The following is a 26,004-nucleotide window of genomic DNA, read 5'->3' on the forward strand; positions in this document are numbered from 1 at the left end:
GACTTAGAGAGAAATAAAACATTATCTACATTGTTCGAGTCATCTCCACTATCATTGTTTAAAATACAAAAAGAGCTTGACCATTCACCTCTTTGTTCAAACAGGCCGAAAGCTGCTTCCCAGAAATTATGTACATGCATACAAGATCAAAAACAGTGAATAAGGGTGGCAGGGGCATGACCACACTTAAGACATGCACCAAAGGTGGATAACTGTGCTCTATATGCTCGTGAGGGGGAGAAAAAGGCCCTATTAACAACCCTGATTTGTATTTCTCTAAGATTCTCATTAACGGTTATTTTATTTATGGAGAGATAACACTCCCGAAGCATGAGCCCATCTAATACTTCTGAAAAGTCAGGCTGCCACGTCTCAAGGAGTGTAGAAAAAATAAAATAAGGATGGGCTTCCTGGCAAAAAGTGTATAAATTCGAGAGTGAACCTTGTTTAACCGCAAACAACTTTAGTAACAAATCATACGGTGGGTTCGTCAGTGAGCCCCCATGTTCTCTCAGTTGGTGTTGAATAAAGGTTTTCAGTTGGCCATATAATATAAAGTGGGTAGGTTGGAAAGCTAGAATATTTTGACATTGTGCATAGGAATATAATTGACCTGTGTGAGGATCTAATAATTCCCTGAGCTTCCACTCAGCAGAGATGCACGTGGTATGTGGTTAAGGTAAATTCAGCAACAGGATGAGCGGGTTCCCTTTAACGGGTAGTTCAGGGGAGATATGGGGAGAGTTTCAATGTGTGTCTCACTTTGTGCCATGCTTTTCTCATAATCTTTACTAGTCCTGAATTTATCCCCTTAGTCCCCGGATTTGGGACTAAGAGAGCCACACAGCGCAAGTAGCAATGTACTCTCAGTATACTCAGAAGTATTGTTCACCCAATCTCCCAAAAACCGAAGGTTAGCCCCCAATGAGTAACCCCGAAAGTTAGGAACATTCAACCCCCCCATGCACCCGTGGGGTCAACAGTGTGGTAATAGCTATGCATGCTCGCTTGCACCTCCAAATAAAGGTTCCCATAGCTTTCCGCAGCAGAAACTGTTCCCCGGAACGCAAAATAACTGGGAGCATTAGCAGGAGGTAGAGGAGTTTTGGGGCTAGTACCATTTTTATAGCCGCTATACACCCCAGGAAGGAAAGAGGGAGATTCTGCCAACTTATTAACTTCTGGTGCATTTTATCCACCATGGGCAAGATATTTATATGATACCATTGGTTAAGGTTTTTGTAATGTGGATTCCTAATTACTTGATGGTCTCCCCAGCCCACTTAACAGGGAATTCTAACCATTCCTGGCACAAGTGCCCATGGATGTCTAAAGCTTCCATCTTGTCCAAATTTAATTTGAACCCCGACACCTCTTGGTATCTTGAAAAGTGAAGAAAGAGGGCAACCTTGACGCGCTTCCCTGCATAGGGGAAACTCTTCGGATAGAAGGCCATTAAGTAATATCTAAGCTGTCGGGTTAGTATAAAGTACTTGAATATATTGATAATTTTCCCCACAAAGCCAAATTTCTATAAGACACCCCTCAAGCCAAGCCACGCGGTCAAAGGCTTTCTCCGCATTGCAACTGACCAAGAGCAGGTCTATGATATTATCAAGGGTGCATTTTTCTAAAGCCACCCAGACCTTGTGGATATTAATTGTCTACGTCTCTGATAAATGAATCCCACCTGATCGGGGGAGATAATTAGTGGCAAAAGGTATTTTAGAGGGTTTGCTAGGACCTTGGCGTATATTTTAATGTCAGTATTGAGAAGTGAGATAGGTCTGTATGAGGAGGGAAGCTGGCTGTCCCTACCGGATTTAGGTAATACAACAATTGTAGCAGATCTCATTGATACAGGCATATACCTCTGAACAGACATATTTTATATACAGCACATAACTTATCTGAAATATCAGGACACAAAGTGATTTTATGGCCACTGAAATTTTGTCTGGGGTTATGTCCTGATTTAGTTTCTGCAAGTGCTCAGGAGGCAAAGGGGGGTAGGATATTTGGTTTAAAAATTTGGTGGGGGTGGTTCAGGTGAGTCTCTGGAGTGGGTGGTTCAGCCGAGTAGAATTCTTGATAAAAAGTAGAAAATACTCGTGCTATGTCTGTAGCAGATGTTTTAAGGTGTCCGTGATGGTTTTTGTTGGTAGGAATAAATTTAGAAGATTCTTGGGAATTTAACAACCTAGCCATCATCCGTCCAGATATATTCCCAAATCGAAATAACTGGTATTTCAAACTTCATATAGACCCCATTGCCCGTTCATGTAACACGGAATTCAATGCCCGTTGAGTTGCCTTAAAGGCCTCCAGTTCCTCTGCAGAGGAATTCCTGATCAATTTGTGTTTCTGGTGTCTCAATTGTGTTTCTAAAATCGCTGCCTGCCTCTTTTTCATTTTATGTCTTACATAGCTGATTATATCACCACTGAGCACTGCTTTTGCCGTTTCCCAAAAGAGGATGGGTTGATTATTATGTTGTCTATTAAATTCTATAAACTCGGACCACTTATGTTGTAAATACTTCAGGAAATCAGGATCCCAGGCTAGCATAACTGGCATTCTCCATTGCCCCTTTGTCTGTGGTTCCGCCATTATCATGGTTCCAATCACCGGATAATGGTCCGAAATGATTAAATCTCCAATAGCTACCTTAGGGAATTTATGGAACAGAGATTCCGAAAATAATAGTCAGTCCTTGACCTAGTAGGGTGTGCTCGGGCGACATGGGTAAAATCACATTCCCCAGGGTGGAGCACTCTCCAGAAGTCTAGCATACGAAGGTTGTTGCACAGAAAGCGTGGCCCTTTATTTTCACTTAGAGGATAATCATGTCTCGGGGGGGGGGGTGGTATCTGTCCAATTGAAGGTCTATAATGCAATTTAAGTCCCCCCCCCTAATATGATGGGATATTTCCCTAATTGTGAGATTTGAGAAAATAGACCAGAAAAGAACAAATGATCATAATTGGTCTACTGCTGAGCCACATCTCGCTCGTTCTTAGTTCTTCCTCTAGGTACTTCCCCATTTCCTCAAAGTCCGTGTTTTTGAACTGTAAAACTCAGGTCTTTGTGGTTCTTTTCCATATTCTTTTAGTGATATTAAACCATACCGTTTGATGATTACTGGTGCTGAGGTGGGCGCCCACCTGGACATCAGAGACATTATCTCCATTAGAGAGTGGTTGATGTTCCACCTTCACGGAGCGGAAGGCTGGAGGGCTGCCATCTCCAAAAAAAAAAAAACAGGGGTGGGTAAGAGTATGGGGCAGGGGTGTGGCCTGCTTGTTACAGTGGTTGCTACCCCTAATTGAGCTGGATGTTCACTTGGATGCAGATCCGGCGCTGCTCTCTACATTGGTGGTGGGGTGGAGGGGAATTAGGGCTGGAGGGTACTGGAAGCCAATAGTAACAGGTGGGAGAGAGAAAAAGGGAAATAAAAAAATGGATAAAGTGCGTAGCTTGCTGGGCAGACTGGATGGGCTGGTTGGTCTTCTTCTGCCGTCATTTCTATGTTTCTATATGTTAGGGGCATACACGGATGCCAAGATAATTGTTACATTAATCAGTTTCCCTAAAAGGATAATATACCTCCCCTGAGGATCAGATATCGATTTGTGTAACTGAAAAGAAACCGCCTTATGTATAAGTATGGCGATCCGGCAGCTTTCGGAGGATCCATAGGCTGCATATGTTTGAGAGACCCATTGCTTTTTTAATTTGAGGGTCTCAGCCATAGTCAGATGGGTTTTCTGAAGAAAGCCCACTTTAGCGTGTAGCCTGCTGAGCCTTGATAGAATTCTCTCTTAACTGGGGTCCCCAGGCCAGCTACATTCCAGGTAATCACCTCAAGAGCCATGGTGACACTTCCATAGTAGATATGTACAAGATCGTTTCTTTTTCCCCTTCCAGAAGAAAAACATAAAAAAATGATATGACCCCTTATTAAGTGATTGCTTCCGAGTAGCGCCTTGTTTCCATGCAGGATTTACTCGTGTCTTTGATACCCAAACATGAAAAAATATTATCTTCCCCTTAACCAAAGCCCCAGCTCACTTATTACCCCCACCACACAACTGAGTAACCAAACAGTCCCAAACAAGGGGACCTGGAGTCATTGGATGTTAGATGTGCTCACTGCCATCCCATTAAACATGATAAATTCAAAATTAAAATATAATCGGATTATGCTGGCTGCACCCCAAGCGAAAGGGGCGGACACCCATAAGGGCGGCATCCCCCCCTATACTCGCAAGGGCAGGAGAAGGTAGATATAGGAAGTAGCCACTCTTAAGTTCTCCAACGCCTCATCTGATCTGTAGATGGCTGACAATTAAAAAGAGAAAAAAGATACTGCCCTTAAAACCATAGTACTGTTCTTCGTTGAAACGTGCGATCAAGCTCACTGCTGGTCTTGCAAATGTCCCTGCTCGTGCCGCACTCAGCCATGTTGATTTTCATCCGTAGGTATGGTGTTAGCAAAGTCTGTAGCCGCACCCTGGTGCCAGACTTTCAAATTTGCCGGGTATAATACAGAAAAGCGGATTTTCTTATTGAACAAGGTGGTGCAAATGTTCGAAAACTCTCGCCGTTGGCTCGACACCCGTGAGGAGGAGAAGTCCTGGAAAAGCAAGACCTTTTTGTTCTCAAAATGAAGGTCTCTTGCTTTGTGAAAGTGTTGGAGGACTAAGACTTTATGAGCATAGTTTTAAAGTCTAGCAAGCACCACGCATGGCCTCCGAGTTCTTTCTGTTGTGTCTTTTTTCCCAATTCAATGAGTTCGAACAATCAGGCACCCTATAACTGCCGGTAGGGTCAAAACTATAGAAGTCAGCCAGGTCTCAACAGTGCGTGGTAGGTTCATTTCCGGAACTGATTCAGGAATGCCAACAAATCTCAGGTTGTTCCTCCTTGAGCGGTTCTGTAAATCATCAATTTTTAAGTCTCTATTTAATGCCTCTTTCTCCAACTGCTCTATCCTCCGTTCCAGGCCGCCCCCCCCCCCCCCCCGTCACCCTCAACCAGGGCTACTCGACCCTCCATGCATTCCATTCGAGTGTCAAAGTCGTTCAGCGATGCTCTCACCTCTGCTATTTGTTCTGAAATCTGGTGTAATCGCAGATCCAACGCTGCAACCACTGCTTTAGAAATTTTGTCCTCTAAAAGACTCCTCTCCCCCTGTGTCGGGGAGTTCAGGAGGAGCGGCGGCCATTTTTTTTTCCAGGGCCTTCAGCTTGTCTTTATCTTTTTTTAAAGATTTTGTCGCCATTTGTCCAGCGATTCGGGGTTCTTCGCCCACCAGCAGCACTGCTAATAGTTCCCTTCCTCCAATTGACCACAGATTTCGTGGGTAGCGCAAAGTACCGGTTTTATCGGGGTGGCAGCGGGAGCCTGGTGTACATGCGGCTCACTGAGCCCACCACATCATGTGACTCCTGCTCATGTTTACTCAGCTCATATTACTCTCATACCAAAACTTGGTAAGGATCCTCTTTCCCTGGCCTCTTATAGGCCTGTTTCTCTTTTAAATTTAGACCAAAAGCTGTTGCCAAATTGCTGGCTGATCGTTTGGTGGTGATTTTGCCATCCATTATCAGGCCCGGCCAGGTGGAATTTGTTCAGAAATGGTATGCTCTCCCAAATGTTAGACTTTTGTTAGTGGCCATGGAGCTGTGGAAAGAGCCGATGAACCCTATTGGGTAGTCAGCTTCAATGCTGAAAAAGCATTTCATAGAACGGAATGGGGGTACTTATTTTACCTTCTCCGCCGTATGGAGTTGGATGATTTCTTCTTTGACGCGGTCCAGTTATTACATCATCAACTGAAGGCCTCAGTTATAGCCATAAATCTCCTTCCGCTTTATTTTCTATTGCTCGTGGTATAAGACAAGGGTGCCCATTATCCCTATTATTGTTTCTTTTGACTTTGGAGCCCTTGTTGAATTATATTCAGGTATCTGAAGGGATACAAGGGAAATAATTGGGATGTATGATGTTTAAATATGCAGCCTTTGCTGATAATCTATTGGTTTTCCTTACTGACCCCATCAAGTCATTGGGGTTTTCATTGGATGTTTTTAGGGATTTTGGTGTTTTCTCTGGTCTTCATTTAAATAAGGATAAGTCAGAAGCCCTGGTTTTTCCTGAATCCCTTAAAGAACGATGGGGAGTCCATTTTTCATTACATTGGCAAGATAGTAGTATTAAATATTTGGGTTTACAGGTTTCCATTAATCTGTCAGCTCTTTATCATATAAATATTTCCAAATTGTTGCATTTACCAGGGATAAATTACAGGCCTGGAAAGATTCACCTCTTTCCTTGGGTAGTCAAATTAACCTTTTCAAAATGATCATTTTTCCAAAATGCACATGCATCAAAACCTTCCCCTGAAGATAAAACAAAGTCCATCTACTTTTGGATAAACTATTACGCTCTTTTATTTGGCAGGGGAAAAAGTCGAGGATTCCCTTAGCCTGGTTGAAGGAGAATGGGATAGTGGCAGAATGAGGGCCCCAGATTTGGTGGTTTATAATTTAGATAGTAATCTATGCATTGTGTGGGAATGGTTATTAGATAAGTCCTTTTATGTCAACATTCAGGGTGAGAAGGCTCTAGTGGCTCCTTTGGATTTGCGTTTTGTGTTGCAAGCTCCACCAGTACAACTACCAAAATAGTATTCTCACAGTATTTGAATTGCCCCCATACTTTGGGCTTGGATGCACTTATCCAAGCTCCTGAATACTTAGTCTTCCTGTTCCTCATTGTTGCCTATTCGGGGTATCCTCGCCTTTATCCAAGGAACCCAATCTGTAACTTTTTATCAATGGGCGAGTAAGGGTATCACATAGTTGAGGCATGTCTTAGATGCAGAGGGTAAGATACTATCTTTCCAGGGTTTGAAAGAGAAATATGGGCTGGCTGATACTAATTTTTTTGCCTACCTGCAATTACATCATTATGTTAGCTCCTTATACAGTAATGGGTTTAACGCATCGAAAACGCGCGGTCAACCCCCCTGAAACTAATAGTGCTCATCACATGCAAACCTTCAGAAATTAACGCCTACCCAAGGGCAGGCGTTAATTTCTGAGCAACCCGGTAAAGTGTATAGGAAAGCATAAAATACTGCTTTTCTGTACATCCTCCAAATTAATATCCTAGCTCAATTTTACCGGCATCCATTTTCATAACCTGTGGCTGTCAGCGGGTTCGAAAACCAACACCGGTAAAATAGAGCGTTGGTTATCAGACCCGCTGACAGCCACCTCTACCGCTAATAAGGAGGCGCTAGGGATGCACTATTGTCCCTAGCGCCTCCTTATTAGTGCACCACCTCATTTAAATACAGAATCGCTCGCCCCGGAGAGGTGCCTGGGCACGCGTTGGGAGAGCGGGCGCTCAACATGGAGCGCCCGCTCTCCCACATTTTTTACTGTATCGGCCTGTATCTATACAATTTTGTTTCAAACATGTCAGATATCTCTACCAATATGTACTTCAGGGAAATGCAGTACAAATTTCTTCGGAGATCCTATGTATCTCAACATTTAGCTTTTAAAGCTGAACTCTCTCTGACATGTGTGAAAAATGTTCTGCAGGTGTGGGTACCCTATCCCGTGCCTTTTGGGCATGCGCCCAGATTACTCGTTTTGGGGGGAAATTGTGACCTATTTAGACAAATTACTGGGTGTTAAGATTCCTTTTACTCTGAAGTTATTGTTGTTTGACTGTATTCCCCCCCCCCCCCCCCCCCTACTTGTTCGGGGCTTAGGTCCTCGTTTGTTCGTCAAGTACGTGCTGTGGGGAAAAAGTTAATCCTTTTGTATTGGCAGGGGACAGAGGTTCCTCCCTTCTGGCATTGGAGGAAGCTGCTTCATAACATGATGCAAATGGATAATATAGTATCACATGTCTCAGTTCAGCACCGGAGATTCCTATCTATTTGAGAATGTTATATTCAATCTGCCACACAGATCCCGAAGCCTGATTTTGAATACTTGAGTGTTATGTCTGTATTGCTATATCTTTTAATTAGAATAATACTGGTGTGCTTACAATTTCTTCATTATGGCTTGGAGTGGTCTTGGGGAGGGTTGGCTGTTTTTGTTGTTTGTAATATGCTGTTTTCATTACTCGGGGTGCATAATTGTCCATGCATGCCGAGCATTGTTCTGTTATTTTTGCTTAATAAAAATGTTTGAATATAAAAACTGTGTATTCTTTTTCAGGGAAAAAGCATTCACAGAAAAAACAGATGCAAATTTCTGGGAGTACTTTTTCACTGCCCCCCACCATCTTTCTCTTTCCCCCATCTCCAGATCCCTACTGGCCAAACTGCTCTTAAAGCCTTTGATAAAATACACAGTTGCACAGCTACCTAAAGATTTTCAGGAAAGATAAGCAGGGATCTGAGAGACAGAGGGAAATCACCTCTGAAAGACTGCAAGAGAGACCTCCAAGAGCTAAGAAATTAGTGAGACAGATCCGAAGGAAGGAGATATCAGAGACACAAAGACCTAAGACAGTCAGACAAGCCCGAGAGGGACAGAGAAATGTGAGAGGCTCAGAGCATTAAGAGACAGCCAGAGATCCAAGAGGGACTGGACAAATCTGGAATACAGAGACCCAAGAAATCTGAGACAGAAACATGTCAGAGAAAGACAATTGAAACAAGGACCTGAGATAAACGGAGCACGGCTATAACTTACAGCCTGCCATAATTCGTGCACTCACTATTCCACTGTTGCAGTTAATTCTTTTTTTTTCTCTGGGTTGAGCTAGTTTTTGAACCGGGCGGGCCGAATGCTGGCAACCCTCGTTAATGTTGGCTTCTTTTTCCTTTGCAGCATGCAGCCTGACCAGCTGTCGCAAAGTGATGACTCATTGCAGTAGCCAATCAAAGGCTGCAGGAACGGCAGAAGGTGCCTGTGGTTGCAGCTTGCAGAAGGAGGAAGAGTTCTTCTACTACAGTGCTTATAAAACAATCTACTTACTTTTCTTAACAAGAAATAACATTTAAATGAAACTCAGACCTGGAAGGTAAGTAGTTTCTTTATAGCTTGTTCTTGTGCTGGTATCACTGACATTTTCTAGCAAGCCGTACCACTAAACATAATTAACTACAGGCAGGAAGTTCCACATAGAGAAAATATGGTGGAAATGAAAAAGTGTCAAGTCTAAATTTGAATACAGCTATCATTTTGAGGTGGTTGGATTTCTGGCTTTCATTTTTCACCACAAATATGGGTTTCAAAAATTGAGGATTAAGTGTTAGGATTTAGGGGTCAATGTTTTACGATAAAGTTCTCAAACCCCTACAAGAATAGGAGGTGGGCGACGGGACTAAGCACCTTGCAGTAAAGAGAGCATGAGGGGTGTTAGGCGACAACTTCGTGTAAAGCTCATAATTTTCTTTGCCTGCAAAAACCTGGGAATAGTCTTTTTCCTGGTTTTGATACTTTCTGTAATGTTATTTTACTGTCCCCCCCCCCTTTTATTTTAATCATTATTTATATTACTTTGGCAATACATGTAAAATTGTCATGCCAATAATGTTATCTGAATCTGCTTGCTGCCTGAATGGTGCAGCTTGTGAGAAAAAGGCGCAGACTGCCTGCACAACACAACCTATCTGCCCAACCCTCAAACCTGTATAAGTTGTCATTGTTGCCACTGAACTCTTCCTCCATCTTGGTCCTGAATCTGAAGGTGCTAACCTCCCCACTTCACCATGCTGAAGTTTCCTAACCCAGCTGCAGCCTGGGGACCAGAAACCTGAAAACCACCACAGGAAGTAAGAGACAAGACTAGGGGAAAAGTCTTTTTTTGGACTGGTGGTGAGTGAGGATTAGCCTCCTGAGGCGTTGGGGGGGGGGGGGGGAGGAGGAGAAAGGATGTTGAGCACCATAGGAAGGGGCAAAGACAGGAGTTTGGGTGGGGGGGGGGGGATACTGGTGCTATGTAGAAGGGGAGAGAGGTGTGGGGATAAGAAAGATGGGTTGGGGCAGAGAGAAGGGAGTGTGGGGTGAAAGTAGGTGGTAGAGAGAGAGGGGTGAGGGGTAAGGGCACAGAGCTGTGGAGGAGGGCAGGGTGCCACACCTGAAGATTAGGCAGCTGGAGGGGAAGTGAGGAGAGTGAATGCTCAGATGACAGATCAAAGCTGGTGACTGAGGACTGAATGCAAGAGTCAAAAGCTGCTGTAGTTTGGGTTTATGGTTGCCTCTTTTGCACATGAGATTCATTTTTGGCATGCCCATATTTTAGTTCTTGCATTTTTTTAATGGGATAGAGCTGTCTAATCTGGTTTGACTTTATTCCAACACAAGTAGAGCTATTTAGAAAAGAGGAGGAAGTGTGCAATGTAGCTGAAATTGGTTTAATCTGAGAGCCTGATTTTCTGTTCATTTTCTGTCCTGTATCTTTTTTCATGGTTCCCTATGCATTTATTTTAGGTTCAAGGTCACAAAATAACTCTTAGTTCCTTATGTTCCTGCTAGTCCAGTTGTGTCATGGAATTCACCCCCCCTCCCTTTACAGCTGATGGAGACAGAGGACATGCCTCTTTTTGACCACACTTTCGGTTTATAAGGGGTGTGTGGTTTTGGTCTAATCCCAGTAACCTACTGTCATAGCTCTGTGACCACAGGAAATCCCTCCCCTTAATGCCTGACCTAGGGTCTTTGGTATGAGTACTGAAGACCACTCTGTGTGAATTTTAATAGGTGAGGTGAGAGAAGGCGATAGAGATATACAGAGGTAGAGAAGAGTATTCCCTAGCTACCTTACTTAGCCCTGCTGATCCCCTGCGCCCTTGTCTTCCTGGGTGGACTCTGGACTGGTCTAGCAGGATTTGAGGAAAGAAAATTCTCAGGTAAGCATAATTTAACTTTCCTTATGTTCCTGCTAGACCAGTTGTTATGTATGGGATTTATCAAAGCTTGCCCTTGCTGGAGCAGACAGAAGACCAGGCTGCCCTCACTACTCCCACTCTGAAGACAGTCTGGCCCGTGTATCCAACCTGCAGTGCAGAGCTGACTATGTGGTGGCTCATTAGGGCTGCTTGTGCCCTCGTAGAATAGCTCATAGGCCTGCTGGGGACTACCTACCTGCTGGATAGTATATATGCTTAGGTTATCGTCTTTCATCTACCTAGCTATTGTGGCTTGGGATGCTGCTTCCCCTTTTCGGGGGCCACCGAACAGCACAAACAGAATACTTACTGGTAAAAGAGATCACATCACCCAAACACTTGCCGAACTACACTGGCTGCCAATAGAACATAGGGTACAATACAAAACACTTTGCACAGTTCACAAACTAATTAATGAAGAAAAAGCTGATTGGTTGAACACAGCGCTACATTTACATGTCCCCCAGAGAAATCTTAGATCGGCCAATAAAGCCCTCCTAACCATCCCTTCGGTCAGGACAGCCAGACTGACCCAAGTTAGAGAGTGAGCACTGTTCTTCGCTGGGCCAATATTATGGAACACAATGCCCCTGGAAATCAGATTACAGAGAGATTTAAAACTCTTCAAAAAAAGTTTAAAAACATGGCTTTTCAAACATTTTATAGTGAGAACGGAGAATAAGAAAAATGAACTAATAGGCAGCTGAACATCAACACACAGCACAAAGTCACCTAGATGCGTATTTTTATTATTTTACTTATACTTAACTACTAATACTAGACAAAGACAGTAGAAAATACTATACTTGTATGGTTATGCTATTAATCATATAAATGGACAAGATCCATGTCACTTATCATATAGCTTATATTTGTTAAAATATGTAACCAAAACTTTATTGGCACTTTGTTAGAAAGTATTACCCAACCTGAACATTACTATATGTGCCTATCTGTAAACCGTTGTGATGGTGCAAGACTAAACGACGGTATAGAAAAGATTTTAAATAAATAAACAGCTTATCTCTCTTCCTAAAGGCATTTGTTTTCTTTAGATACTTCAACAGTATGTCTTTCATCAAATCGATGTAGGTCTTTATCTTTTCCCTTAGCTTCTCTGCTGCAAAAGGCTGGCAGAAAAACAGACTGGTTGATATGAAAGGCTGATAACACCTTTGGTAGAAAAAATGGGACTGGCCAAAAAGTCACCGCCTCTGAAGAAAAAAACAGGCAAGCGTCGGTCAGTATGATATTGGACTCATCTATCGAAAATAAAAAATGTTTGAAATCTGTAATAAGAGGGAAAACGTAAGAAAGGTCCTGCAATTAAATTCCCCTCTCTCCTTTCCTACTTCTTTTTGGCAGCACTGAATTGAGCCAAGTACTTCTGACTTTGTTGAATGGTAACATATATACATAGTATCATCAAGGTCAATTCACCCCTGGCAGAGCTGAAGCCTCTGCTAGGCAAACAGCAGCTGAATATCATGTTTTCTTGAATATTTACCATCATAAAGGGATATCTGAGAAGCAACAGAGTTATTTAGTTATTTAAAAAAAAATTATATCCCATACACTTCATACTACTTGGTAGATTGCAACCTTTGCATAAAATGTATACAATACAGAATAGGCAAAAATAAGTCAAAGCAAATCTTGCTAGACAGCAGTACGAGACAAGTAGATTTCCTAATATAAGATCATTGCTGGGAATATAGGAGCTGGAGACACCCTATGTTCTCCCTTCTCCCCTCCAAAGGATTACTCACCACCTAAATGCACAGCTTTTATTGATGTTGCTGAGGCCTCTACCCCAAACTAATTTACTGTTGCTCAAAAAAGATGTAACCCTAGGCAGCCACTCTTGTGGGTGCTTATCTCCCATTCTTTCCTATGCTATATATAAAGATTAACAAAAAATAAATAAAAAAATATTTTTTAATTCAATAAAAAGGTATCACATTTTTTTGTTAAACTTTTATTTCCATGCATTCGAGTGTCTAATAAAACAACCATACTACTTTTTACATTGTTTCCTATTGGAGAAAATATATTTTTTGTTTTTCTCCTAAAGAAAATCATGCAACTCGGGTCATAACAACTTCTTTCCTTTTCCATTATGTAAAACCCCTTCCAATATCTTACCAGACAAGGCAGCACCTTTGGGAGCTGCTGGGTCATCATGCAAACCCATGGGGCTCTTCCAGCAGAAGGGAAACTTTTTGCTTCAGAGCCCTTAGGGCTATTAAAACACTTATGATCTTGAAATTACAACGCTACACCAGATTTTTCCAAAGAAAATAATTTACTGATTTGCTGAATAGTGATAAGTTGAGAAAAACACATTTTCTTCTGGTGCTATCCATATAGTAAATTTAACAAATTAAAGACATGGAGGGGCTTTCTTCAACTCTCGACACCACATTCCTTAAGGAATCTATCCTGGACTCCTTAGGATACTCTTTTGTACTAGAATATCTTTGTCTCCTTTTTGTGTGACTCTTCTTTCTTGAATCAAATACCAATGACAAAAGGTCCTACCGAACTCCTCTTTTGGTAACAGGTCCTCTACAAGTTTTAGAGACACTGCACCACATTGATCCATTGTGTCACTTCTACATCTCAAAACACGGGAAAAGAAAAATCCCAACAGAGCAAGGCATCTCTTATAAGCTTTCCCTCGAGGAATTCCTCCACAGACTAATTCAGGAGCATTCTGAGCCTTTGCCTTATTTACCCCTCCAAATCTCAAGGCACCACCCAGTGGGGTGTGTCTTCAACATTATTCCTCTTTCTCTGGTCATATGTGCCTTGTATCGAACTTTTGGACCCTTTACAGATCTGACATGTAATATACTTGAACAGTGCTAAGAAAATGGGAGATGTGAATTGCTTTCTACCACATAGGATGCTTTCTCAGCATGAATGATGGATGAGATGTACTAATACCTGCCTGCTGACAGGAGTGTCATTTATATGAAAGCAGAGTCCCCTCTAAAAGGGCTTGATTGCTGAGGATGCTCTATATAGAGTTCTGCAGGGAGCTATAATGGAAGTGGAAGCCTTGTGTTGGGTAGAGGAGGATCCTTTTTCCAGTGCCCCTCTCACTGTCCTGAATTGATGCATTCATTGCTATTGTGAGCTGTCAGGCCATGAACACAGTGCAGGGTTGACTATCATGAGATCTGTATAAAGGAAAAGTCTACTTTCATAGTTAAGTTCCTGCTGTAGAGATGAAAGAGCTATAAGCTAAAAACTTACTCTTAAGAACATAAGAAATTGCCACGCTGGGTCAGACCAAGAGTCCATCAAGCCCAGCATCCTGTTTCCAACAGGGGCCAAACCAGGCCACAAGAACCTGGCAATTACCCAAACACTAAGAAGATCCCATGCTACTGATGGGTCTGGTCCTGTTCAATATCTATGTGAGCGACATAGCGGACGAGATAGAAGGCAAGGTTTGTCTGTTTGCGGATGACGCTAAGATCTGCAACAGAGTGGACACAACGGAAGGACTGGAGAGAATGAGACGAGATTTAAGGATGCTAGAAGAGTGGTCGAAGATATGGCAGCTGAGATTCAATGCCAAGAAGTGCAAAGTCATGCATATGGGGTGTGGAAATCCAAAAGAACTGTATTCGATGGGGGGTGAAGGGCTGATGTGCAGGGAACAGGAGAGAGACCTAGGGGTGATAGTGTCTAATGATCTGAAGTCGTCGAAACAATGTGACAAGGCGATAGCTAAAGCCAGAAGAATGCTGGGCTGCATAGAGAGAGGAATATCAAGTAAAAAAAAGGGAAGTGATTATCCCCTTGTACAGGTCCTTGGTGAGGCCTCACCTGGAGTACTGTGCTCAGTTTTGGAGACCGTATTTACAGTACAGAGAAGGGTTACCAAAAAGGTAGAGGGTCTTCATCAAATGTCTTATGAGGAGAGATTGAAGAATCTGAATATGTACACCCTGGAGGAAAGGAGGAGCAGAGGTGATATGATACAGACTTTCAGATACTTGAAAGTTTTTAATGACCCAAAGATAACGACAAACCTTTTCTGTTGGGAAAAAAATCAGCAGAACCAGGGGTCACGATTTAAAGCTCCAGGGAGGTAGATTCAGAACCAATATCAGGAAGTATTTCTTCATGGAGAGGGTGGTGGATGCCTGGAATGCCCTTCCGAAGGAAGTGGTGAAGACCAGAACTGTGAAGGACTTCAAAGGGGCATGGGATAAACACTGTGGATCTATAAAGTCTAGAGGATGTATATGAAGAATGGGTGGCTCATGGGAATGACAGCTATTACCTGGAGATAATATTACCTTGCATTCTGACATTCAGAAAGAAACTCAAGACTTGGCTATTTCTACAAGCCTTCCCTGATCTATGACCTTCCCAACTACAACAACTCGCCATGGGCCTCCAGTCAATGTACCCCAACCCTGACATGGCTTCTGACTCTATATTAGTCAGTTCCGAGTTCTATGACCCGACACTATGTAGTCATGAATATACGTTATTATTACAATCCTGAGTATATGATCTTATTCAATAAACATATACACAGTTAATGCATCTCCAACATTACTCTAAGCTTCAACGGCAAGAGGTAATGTGGGAAAAAAAATAAAAAAGGATTTCCAGTCACAAAAAATGTGGGGAGTAGCTTGTTGGTTACGGCGGTTACTACTCCTAACCAAATAAGCCGATACTTCACTTTCAATGCCTATCCAGCGTAGCTCTCTGCTTCAACGGCAAAGGGAGGAAGACTGATACTTCACGCATATCCAGCATAGCTCTCTGCTTGAATGGCAGGGGGGAAATGAAGTAAAGTCTTGAGGATGTGAATGAAATGAAGAGAAGAGGCAATGGGGGTTGCTTGCGGGAATGATGGGTACTACCCTTACTCAATAAACATACACACGGTTAATGTGGCTCCAACATTGCTCTATGCTTCAACGGCAAGAGGAAATGCGGGGAAAAGGATCTGCATTCACAAATAAATTAAATAAATCTATTTATTAAATATAAATACATTATTTATATTACAAATAAAAAAACAAATTAAATAAAACAAATAGACTACTGTAATTCCATACTGCTAGGCCTTCCCGCCTCCTCCACCAAACCGCTTCAGATGCTACAAAATTCGGCCACCAGAATTTTAACAAACTCCAACAGAAGAGACCACATCACACCCATCCTGAAAAACCTGCACTGGCTCTCTGTAAACTTTAGAATTCTACACAAGTGTCTCACCATCATCCAAAAAGCTATTTACAACAGAACACCCATCGATATACACTACCCACTCATGCTGCACTTCTCTGCTAGACCCATCAGAGAAGCCTACAAGGGCTCGCTACACACCCCCCAAGCCAAATCCACACACCTCTCATCCACTAAAGATCGAGCCGTCTCGACAGCGGCGCCAACCTTGGACAAGAACCTTGCATTCTGACATTCAGAAAGAAACTCAAGACTTGGCTATTTCTACAAGCCTTCCCTGATCTATGACCTTCCCAACTACAACAACTCGCCATGGGCCTCCAGTCAATGTACCCCAACCCTGACATGGCTTCTGACTCTATATTAGTCAGTTCCGAGTTCTATGACCCGACACTATGTAGTCATGAATATACGTTATTATTACAATCCTGAGTATATGATCTTATTTATATAATTGATGGTGTTCGGTCCTGAGTACATGTTGTTATTATTATAGTCCTGAGTATATGACCAGATATTATTTTCTCTGAGTTACCCATGCCTCTAGCTCTTCCTCCTCCCAGTTGGAGTGCCCCTGTTTTATTGTAACTTTTATCACTTTTCTCCTATTGTTCATGTTGCTGTTAATGTTATTGCACCATTGTTTCTTGTAAACCGATATATGATTGGTATCATGAATGTATAATCGGTATAAAAAAGCTCTAAATAAAATAAATAAAATAAGCGAGAGAGTAGCTTGCTTGTTGCGCTAGTTACTACCCCCAACCCCAAATTAGCCTGATACTTCACTTTCAATGCATATCCAAGCAGCTCTCTGCTTCAATGGCAGGGGGGAATAAAGAAAAGAGGATTTATATTCAAACAACCAACAAGGGCTAAACTGCATAGGCTGGAAATAAAATAAGCATGGGAGTAGCTTGCTTGTTGCGGCGGCTACTACCCTGAACCAATCATGCCTGATACTTCACTTTGAATACATATACAGTGCAGCTCACTGCTTCAACGTCAGGAGGGAATGAAGAGGATTTTTATTCAGACAACAACCAACAAGGACTGATCTGCAAAGGCTGGGTAAACAAAGCGTGGGAGTAGCTTGCTTATTGTGGCGGTTTACTACTACTACTACTATTACTACTACTACCCCTAACCAATTAGGCTTGATACTTCACATTGATGCAGCTCCAGCACTGCTCTCTACATCATTGGTGGGGGTGGAAGGAAATTAGAACCTAAAAGTTACTAATAGGGCCCTGACCTCAGTGGTCAGAGTAACAGATAAGTATGAGAAAAATAAGTATGAAGCTTGCTGGGCAGACTAGAGGGGCCATTGGTCTTCTTCTGCCGTCAATTCTATATGATGCAATTAATAGCAGTGGCTATTCCCTAACTAAACTTGATTAATAGCCGTTAATGGACTTCTTCTCCAAGAACTTATCCAAACCTTTTTTGAACCCAGCTACACTAACTGCACTAACCACATCCTCTGGTAACAAATTCCAGAGCTTTATTGTGCATTGAGTGGAAAAGAATTTTCTCCGATTAGTCTTAAATGTGCTACTTGCTAACTTCATGGAATGCCCCCTAGTCCTTCTATTATTCGAAAGTGTAATAACCGATTCACATCTACTCGTTCAAGACCTCTCATGATCTTAAAGACCTCTATCATATCCCCCTTTTAGCCATCTATTCTCCAAGCTGAACAGCCCCAACCTCTTCAGCCTTTCCTCATAGGGGAGCTGTTCCATCCCCGTTATCATTTTGGTTGCCTTCTCTGTACCTTCTCCATCACAACTATATCCCTTCTGAGATGTGGCTACCAGAACTGTACACAGCATACACATCTATATATATATATATATATATATATATATAGACTTTTTTATACCGATATTAGTGGGGACATCATGTCGGTTTACATCAACAACGTATAGAATGGAAAGTACATAGAACAGGGTAAGGGGTGGGGAATGATAGGAACTACAGATGAAAGGTGAGAAGAAGTACATGAGAGAGCAGCTACTCAAGAGAAGAAGCTGAGACCCGATAGAAATTTAACAATTTGTATAACATATGTGACTAAAAACTTTGTACAGTGGGTTGAGAGTGTGGTTAACCAAGAGGGGAGGGGGGAAATTATTGCTGATAGCTTGTTTGAATAGCCAGGTTTTTAATTTGGCTCTGAATTTGGAAGGGCAGGTTTCAAGCCGGAGGTTGGGAGGTAGCAAATTCCAGAGCTTGGGACCCACAATCGAAAGGGCTCAATCCCTTGTGGAGGTTAGGTGAGCCTCTTTTCGAGAAGGCAGGTGGAGGGTCCCATTGTTGGATGTTCTAATGGATTTGTTAGATCGTATGGGGCAGAAAGGCTCAGCGAGCCAGTTTGAATTGTGTGTGTGTGTGTGTGTATAGCTTTGTGGGTCAACGTTAGGGTTTTATATAAGATGCGAGAGGGGATAGGGAGCCAGTGCAAGTTTTGGAGGAGGGGTGTGATATGGTCATATCTACGGGCATTAGAAATAGTTCTCGCTACTGCATTCTGCAGCATTTGGATGGGTTTTATTGAAGAGTAGGGGAGGCCTAGGAAGAGGGAGTTGCAGTAGTCCATTTTTTGCTGAGAGAGTGGCCTGAATGACAGTGCGAAAATCACTGGCATGAAGTAATAGTTTGTTTTTTCATGATATTGAGTTTGAAAAAATCTTCTTTAAGGATTATGTTGATATGTTTTTTTAGATTTAGTTGTTGGTCAATCTGAACCCCGAGGTTACGTGCACAGTTCTGCCTAGTGAAGATTCATAGGAGGGATCATTTGAAATGGTAGGTTTGGTGGGTGAGGGTTGTGAGATGAGGAGTAGTTCTGTTTTGGAAGTGTTTAGGGCTAGGTGGAGGTCAGAGAGGAGGGAATTGATGGAGTCGAGACAATTTTTCCAGAGATCCACTGTGTTTGTAAGGGTATCATGAATTGGAATGATAATTTGCACATCATCCGCGTAGAGGAAGAATTTGAGGCCGATGGTCAGATAGAAATTGGCAGAGGGGGGTGAGGTATATGTTAAAGAGGGTGGATGAGAGGGAGGAGCCCTGGGGGACTCCCTGGGAAAGAGCGTAGTGAGCGGATTCAGAGTTGCCTATTTTAACTGAGAATTTCTATTAGTGAGATATGATGTGAACCATAGGAGTGCAGTACCAGAGAGGCCAATGTCGGCGAGGCAGGTGAGGAGGAGCTTATGGCTTATAGTGTCAAAGGTGTCGGAGATGTCCAGGAGGGCTAGTATGTAGCAATGTCCTTGGTCCATGCCTCTGAGAAGGAAATTGGTGAGGGAGAGGAGGAGGGTTTCTATATTGAGGTGCTTGCGGAAGCCAAATTGGGAAGAGTGCAAGATCTTGTTTTCTTCGAGATAGTCTGTTAGTTGAGTGTTGACTACCTTTTCCATTATTTTTGAAATGAAGGGGAGATTGGAAATGGGACGAAAGTTGGCTGGATCCTTCGGGTCTAAGGATGTTTTTTTTAGGAGGGGTTTGACTGCAGCATGTTTGAGGGAGTCAGGACATGCCTGAGGATAGGGAGCAGTTTATAATGTCAGCCAGGGGTTTGGCAATGGTGTCCGGAATTGCAAGGAGGGCTTTGGTGGGGACCGTGTTAGATGGGTGGGTGGCTGGTCTAATCTTTTTGAGGATCGAGGTTATTTGAAGGGAGGAAGTACCGGTCCAAGTACAGATCCCTGAGGTACTCCACTGTTTACCCTTTTCCACTGAGAAAATTGACCATTAATCCTACTCTCTGTTTCCTGTCGTTTAACCAGTTTGTAATCCACGAAAGGACATCGCCTCCTATCCCATGACTTTTAGTTTCTTAGAAGCCTCTCATGAGGTACTTTGTCAAACGCATTCTGAAAATCCAAATACACTACATCTACCGGTTCACCTTTATCCACATGTTTATTAACCCCTTCAAAAAATGAAGCAGATTTGTTAGGCAAGACTTCCCTTGGGTAAATCCATGTTGACTGTGTTCCATTAAACCATGTCTTTCTATATGCTCTACAATTTAGATCTTGAGAATAGTTTTCCACTATTTTTCCCGGCACTGAAGTCAGGCTCACTGGTCTATAGTTACCCCGGATCATCCCTGGAGCCTTTTTTAAATATTGGGGTTACATTGGCCACCCTCCAGTCTTCAGGTACAATAGATGATTTTAATGATAGGGTACAAATTTTAACTAAAAGATCAGAAATTTCATTTTTGAGTTCCTTCAGTATCCTAGGATGCATACCATCCGGTCCAGGTGATTTGCTACTCTTCAGTTTGTCAGTCTGGCCTACTACATCTTCCAGGTTCAATTGCCATCATGGTTCTACAGCCATCTTTTCTCTCTCCTTTGTTGTCAATTGCTATTAATTGTAAGACATTGCCTTTCCAAGCAATCAATGACCACTGCTCACAACTCCAAAGCTCACAATTTATTCAAACGATCAAAAAGAGTATTCACTACTGGCAAAAATGTTTATAGTGGTTCAAAATTAACTGGCCAAACCCTGATCCAGTTTTATTCAAATGTTGCATATCTTGAGGGAGCGTGGTATCGCAGCTTGAATTCTGTATATAACCTATAATCATCAATACATTAAATACATTTATTAATTTAAAAAATGTAAATTACAGTTCTTATTCATGCTGTCAAAGATGGGAGGAGAGCAGTATAAAACAAAATTTATACTTAATTTCCTTTAAATCTGAATGGCCATTCTTAGTAATTCTCCCCTCTGGTAATCAGCCATACCAACTGACCACCTGCAGCAGACCTACCCTTTAGTAATTGAGCAGGGTGAAACTGCCCTTCTCAAAGTGACTAAATGTATGCAGAAGCTTCTAGGGTGTACATTCTTTTACCCAAGCTAAAAAGAGGCATTCCTGGGAGGTGTTTATGGAGTAAAAGTCCATAAATAAATATTAGCAAGGTGGACTTGAAGAAAGCCATAGTTTTATTCCTGGGAGTGAAAATGAGAAACTAGATCTATTCTTTAGAATCTGCCAGGTACTTGTGACCCAAACTGGCCACTGTCACAGACAGGATGCTGCACTCAGTGGATATTTGGTCTGACCCAACATGTCTGTTTCCTCTAAGGCACGGTATATGAGGTCACGCAGAAAAACATTATATAATCTTTAATCCACTACATATACACTCAGGATCTTTATATTGTGGATGATCAGTAGTTTTCCTGTTTATTTTGGATTCCTTCTTTTCTTATAGTGTCATAAAAAAGCAGCAGACACACATGGATTTTCAAAGTACATGTGCTATTTTACTCTCATCAGCCACCTGCACAAATAGGCACATTTTTAGTGCACCTATTTTACATTAAGAACATAAGAACATGCCATACTGGATCAGACCAAGGGTCCATCATCCTGTTTCCAACAGTGGCCAATCCAGGCCATAAGAACCTGCCAAGTACCCAAAAACTAAGTCTATTCCATGTTACTGTTGCTAGTAATAGCATTGGCTATTTTCTAAGTAATCTTAATTAATAGCAGGTAATGGACTTCTCCTCCAAGAATGTATCCAATCCTTTTTTAAACACAGCTATACTAACTGCACTAACCACATTCCCTGGCAACAAATTCCAGAGTTTAATTGTGTGTTGAGTGAAAAAGAACTTTCTCTGATTAGTTTTAAAATGTGCCACATGCTAACTTTATGGAGTGCCCCCTAGTCCTTCTGTTATCCGAAAGAGTAAACAACCGATTCACATTTACCCGTTCTAGACCTCTCATGATTTTAAACACCTCTATCATATCCCCCCTCAGCCATCTCCAAGCTGAAAAGTCCTAACCTCTTAGTCTTTCCTCATAAGGGAGCTGTTCCATCCCCTTTATCATTTTGGTCGAACTTCTCTATACCGTCTCCATTGCAACTATATCTTTTTTAAATGCGGCGACCAGAATTGTACACAGTATTCAAGATGCGGTCTCACCATGGAGCGATACAGAGGCATTATGACATTTTCCATTTTATTCACCATTCCCTCTCTGTTACGAGCGCGCGCGGTCGTCTCGGGCGGGTGGTGAGCCCTTGGGCCACGGCAGGACCCCAGGAGGAGCCCAAGGCCACACCGTGGGAGGTGAGCTGAGCAGGCATGGTGAGCCAGGCAGGCAGGAACAGAAACAGGGAGTCCGGCCCTCAGCCAGACCTGCATGCCCATGGTAGCCAACACGGGGAAGTTGACTAGTGAACGGTCCTCCGACTGTTCCCGGCCCTTTCGGACCCCGCCGCAGGGAACGGCAATTGGCAGCATGCCGACAGAGGCGAGGGCAGACGGAGTCCTTAAACTGAAGACATCAGACGGGGCAGAAGCAGGCTGAAGCAAGACTGAGACACCAGGGCAAGGGCTGAAGCGAGACACAGGAAAGGTCCAGGCGAGCAGGAACTCCAATGCTGGGATACTCACATCCGAAGCCCCCTCGGCTGGCAGAAGCTCAAGAGCCCGTGGGACGAATCCCTCCTGTTGGCCACTCCAGGGCCCAACAGGACAGAAGGCTCAGGAACCAGGTCAAGGCAGAGACAGGAAGACATACGGGCAAGGGCTGAAGCAGACACTGGAGACAAGGCTGGACGGGAACATTGCACTGTCCATCAGGGCGCCCTACTCAGCCACCCGTGGGACTGAGTCGCGGACCACCCTGTCCCAGACGCGCCCTACACAGCCCAGGAAGGCTGGTCGCGGACCACGCTGAGAAGGAGGGTGCGGGGAAGACCCAGGCGCACAGGAACTCCGATGCTGGGATACTCACATCCGAAGTCCATACGGCTGGCAGAAACAGGAGCGGACATCAGGCAAAGACACTGGACAAGGAACCATTGAAGACCTGGATCAGCACGGTTACAGCCAACTGTAAGGCCTGATCGAAGGCCCTGAGGAACTGACAAGCAAGTCCTTAATACTGGAGGTTGCAGGCAACTCCCTGGGAGGAGTTAGTCAGGACCGCCCACCGCTGGTCCTATAAGTCAGGTGGAGAGCTGCGGGCCAGCCCCTAGGGAAGGGCGTCGCCCAACAGGAAGTCCAAACGCTGAGGGCATGCAAGCCACAGGCACAGCTAGGCCTCTCAGGCCCTGGAACAAGTCCTGGATGATGCGCAGGCGAGGCCCTGGCTTCAGAGCGGCCTCCAGAGGAAGGTAAGAGACCTCCTGCAGCGCAGCAGCAGGGGGGGATCGCAACACTCTCTAATAATTCCCAACATTGTTTGCTATTTGACTGCCGCAGCACACTGAAACCGACAGTTTCAATGTGTTATCCACTATGACGCCTAGATCTCTTGGGTGATAGGTTCCATATTAGGAGCTAACATTCTATAGCATGGGTTATTTTTCCCTATATGCATCACCTGCACTTATCCACATTAAATTTCATCTGCCATTTGGATGCCCAATTTACCAATCTCACAAGGTCTTCCTGCAATTTATCGCAATCTGCTTGTGATTTAACTACTCTGAATAATTTGTATCATCTGCAAAGTTGATTACCTCACTTGTCGTATTTCTTTCCGGATCATTTTATAATATATTGAAAAGTATGGGGCCCAATACAGATCCCTGAGGCACTCCACTGCCCATTCCCACTGAGAAAATTGTCCATTTAATCCTACTCTCTGTTCCTGTCTTTTGACCAGTTTCGTAATCCACGAAAGGACATCGCCTCCTAGCCCATGACTCTTTACTTTTCTTGGAAGCCTCTGATGAAGAACTTTGTCAACGCCTTCTGAAAATCCAAATACACTACATCTACCGGTTCATGTTTATTAACTCCTTCAAAAAAGTGAAGCAGATTTGTGAGGCTACATTAACTCATTTTCAAATAGAAAACTACAGATCATTTCAAAATATGCATGGTAAAAGTATCCGTGTACTTTGCAAGGGTGACTATCCCTAAATAATTACTCAACGGAGAGATTAAACTTGTAATGATAGAATAAAGTTATAACATTTGTAAAATGAGTGAAATGTAAAAATAATATAAGGTGGCTAAAACAGTCAAAGTAGAACTAAAGGATAGGGATGTTGATTAAGATTTGGGGAATAAGTTATAAGAAAATTACTTCTTACCTGCTAATTTTCGTTCCTGTAGTACTAGGATCAGTCCAGACGGTGGGTTATGTCCCCCGTCCAGCAGATGGAGTCAGAGTAAAACTTCGAGGGTGCTGGTATATAAACTGGTGCACCCTCCTAGATCCTCAGTATCGAGAATATCAAAGCCAAGCCAGAAAACTGGACAGACCAAGGATGATGGATCAAGCATAAACTCAACCAAAAGATTGAAACAGTGAACAAATTTATGCAACATGCAATGAGAACTGTCAAACATAAACAACACACAAAGACCACTACTCCCTAGGGGGAAGGAGTAGCGGACAGAAGGACAGTAGAGAACAATCGAGCAGGTTCATACCGGGTGGGCGTCTGGACTGATCCTAGTACTACAGGAACGAAAATTAGCAGGTAAGAAGTAATTTTCTTTTCCCTGTACGTACAGGATCAGTCCAGACGGTGGGATGTACCAAAGCTTCCCTACACCGGGTGGGTCTCTGAGAATCCTGCTCGAAGCACCCTGTCCCCAAATGAACCAGACTCCGCCACCGGTACGTGGAGTCGGTAGTGTTTGGCAAAAGTGTGGAGAGACTTCCAAGTCGCCGCCCCGGCAGATTTCTTGTATGGAGACGAGCTGAGCCTCTGCATGGGAAGTGGCCTGGGCTCGCAACGAATGCGCCTAATACCCACCGGAGGATCTTTCCCGGAACCAATGTAAGCAGCAGCCACCGCCTCCTTGAGCCAGCGTGCGATGGTAGTCTTGGACGCCTGCCTGCCCTTTCTAGCCCCAGACCAGAGGACAAAGAGATGGTCCGAGAGTCGAAAGTCATTCGTCACCTCCAAGTAGCGAAGAAGCGCTCGTTTGACGTCCAGGCACCGGAGCGTCCCAGGGGCGTCCCCTGGGAAGGCTGGAAGCTCCACCACCTGGTTCATGTGAAACGAGGAGACCACCTTCGGCAAGGACGAAGGAACCGTCCGCAGGGAGACCCCGGAGTCCGTGAACCGCAGGAAGGGCTCCCTGCACGACAATGCCTGTAGCTCCGAGATACGCCTTGCCGAGGCTATTGCAACCAGGAAAATCGTCTTCAAGGTGACGTCCTTGATGGAAGCGTGACGCAAGGGCTCGAAGGGGAGCCCCCCCAGGGCTCTCAGCACCAAGTTGAGGTTCCAGGAGGAACAAAGAGGACGCACCGGCGGCCGCAAGTTGCTTAACTCCCCTGAGGAACCGGGATATATCCGGATGAGCCGACGGATCCGGTCCGCCGGAGGCGCGAGCCAAGGACGCGAGGGCCGACATCTGCACTCGGAGCGAATTGTAGGAAAGACCTTTTTCCAGCCCATCCTGCAAGAACGCCAGGATGTGTTGACGGGAAGCTGCTGTCGTGAGGGCCCCCCGCGCCGAGCACCAAACTTCAAAGACCTTCCAGACCCTCACGTAGGCGACCGACGTTGAAGTCTTACGCGCCCTGAGGAGTGTGTCCACCACGGGAATAGTGTAGCCCCTGTTCAGGAGCGCCCTCCTCTCAAAAGCCACGCCGCGAGACAGAAGGGTTCCGCCTGTTCCAAAAATACTGGGCCCTGACGCAGAAGCCGTGGAAGGTGCGCGAGTCGGAGTGGACCGTCCACGGACACGCCGAGCAGATCCGCAAACCACGGGCGCCACGGCCATTCCGGAGCCACTATGATGACCTGCCCGTGGTGCCGTTCCACCCTCCGAATCACCTTTCCCACCAGAGGCCAGGGGGGGAAAGACATAAAGTAGAATCTGAGTGG

The 26,004-nt window shown here is 43.9% G+C and overlaps 1 protein-coding gene across 5 annotated transcripts in view; it reads left to right on the forward strand.

The window, feature by feature from the left end:
* The first annotated feature begins 8,851 nt into the window (after positions 1-8,851).
* ABITRAM (actin binding transcription modulator) overlaps positions 8,852-26,004 on the forward strand; it is a 124,518-nt gene continuing 107,365 nt past the window's right edge. For 2 of the 5 annotated variants that reach the window (XM_029589986.1, XM_029589985.1), the window contains exon 1: positions 8,852-9,057. The gene's annotated coding sequence lies outside the window, so the exon portion shown is untranslated. Of the gene's footprint in view, positions 9,058-10,739; positions 10,889-12,039; positions 12,168-26,004 lie in introns of all 5 variants that reach the window. The other 3 variants (XM_029589987.1, XM_029589984.1, XM_029589983.1) reach the window with 3 other exon arrangements.

The sequence above is a fragment of the Rhinatrema bivittatum genome, chromosome 2 (assembly GCF_901001135.1).
Source record: "Rhinatrema bivittatum chromosome 2, aRhiBiv1.1, whole genome shotgun sequence".
NCBI classification, from domain to species: Eukaryota; Metazoa; Chordata; class Amphibia; order Gymnophiona; family Rhinatrematidae; genus Rhinatrema; species Rhinatrema bivittatum.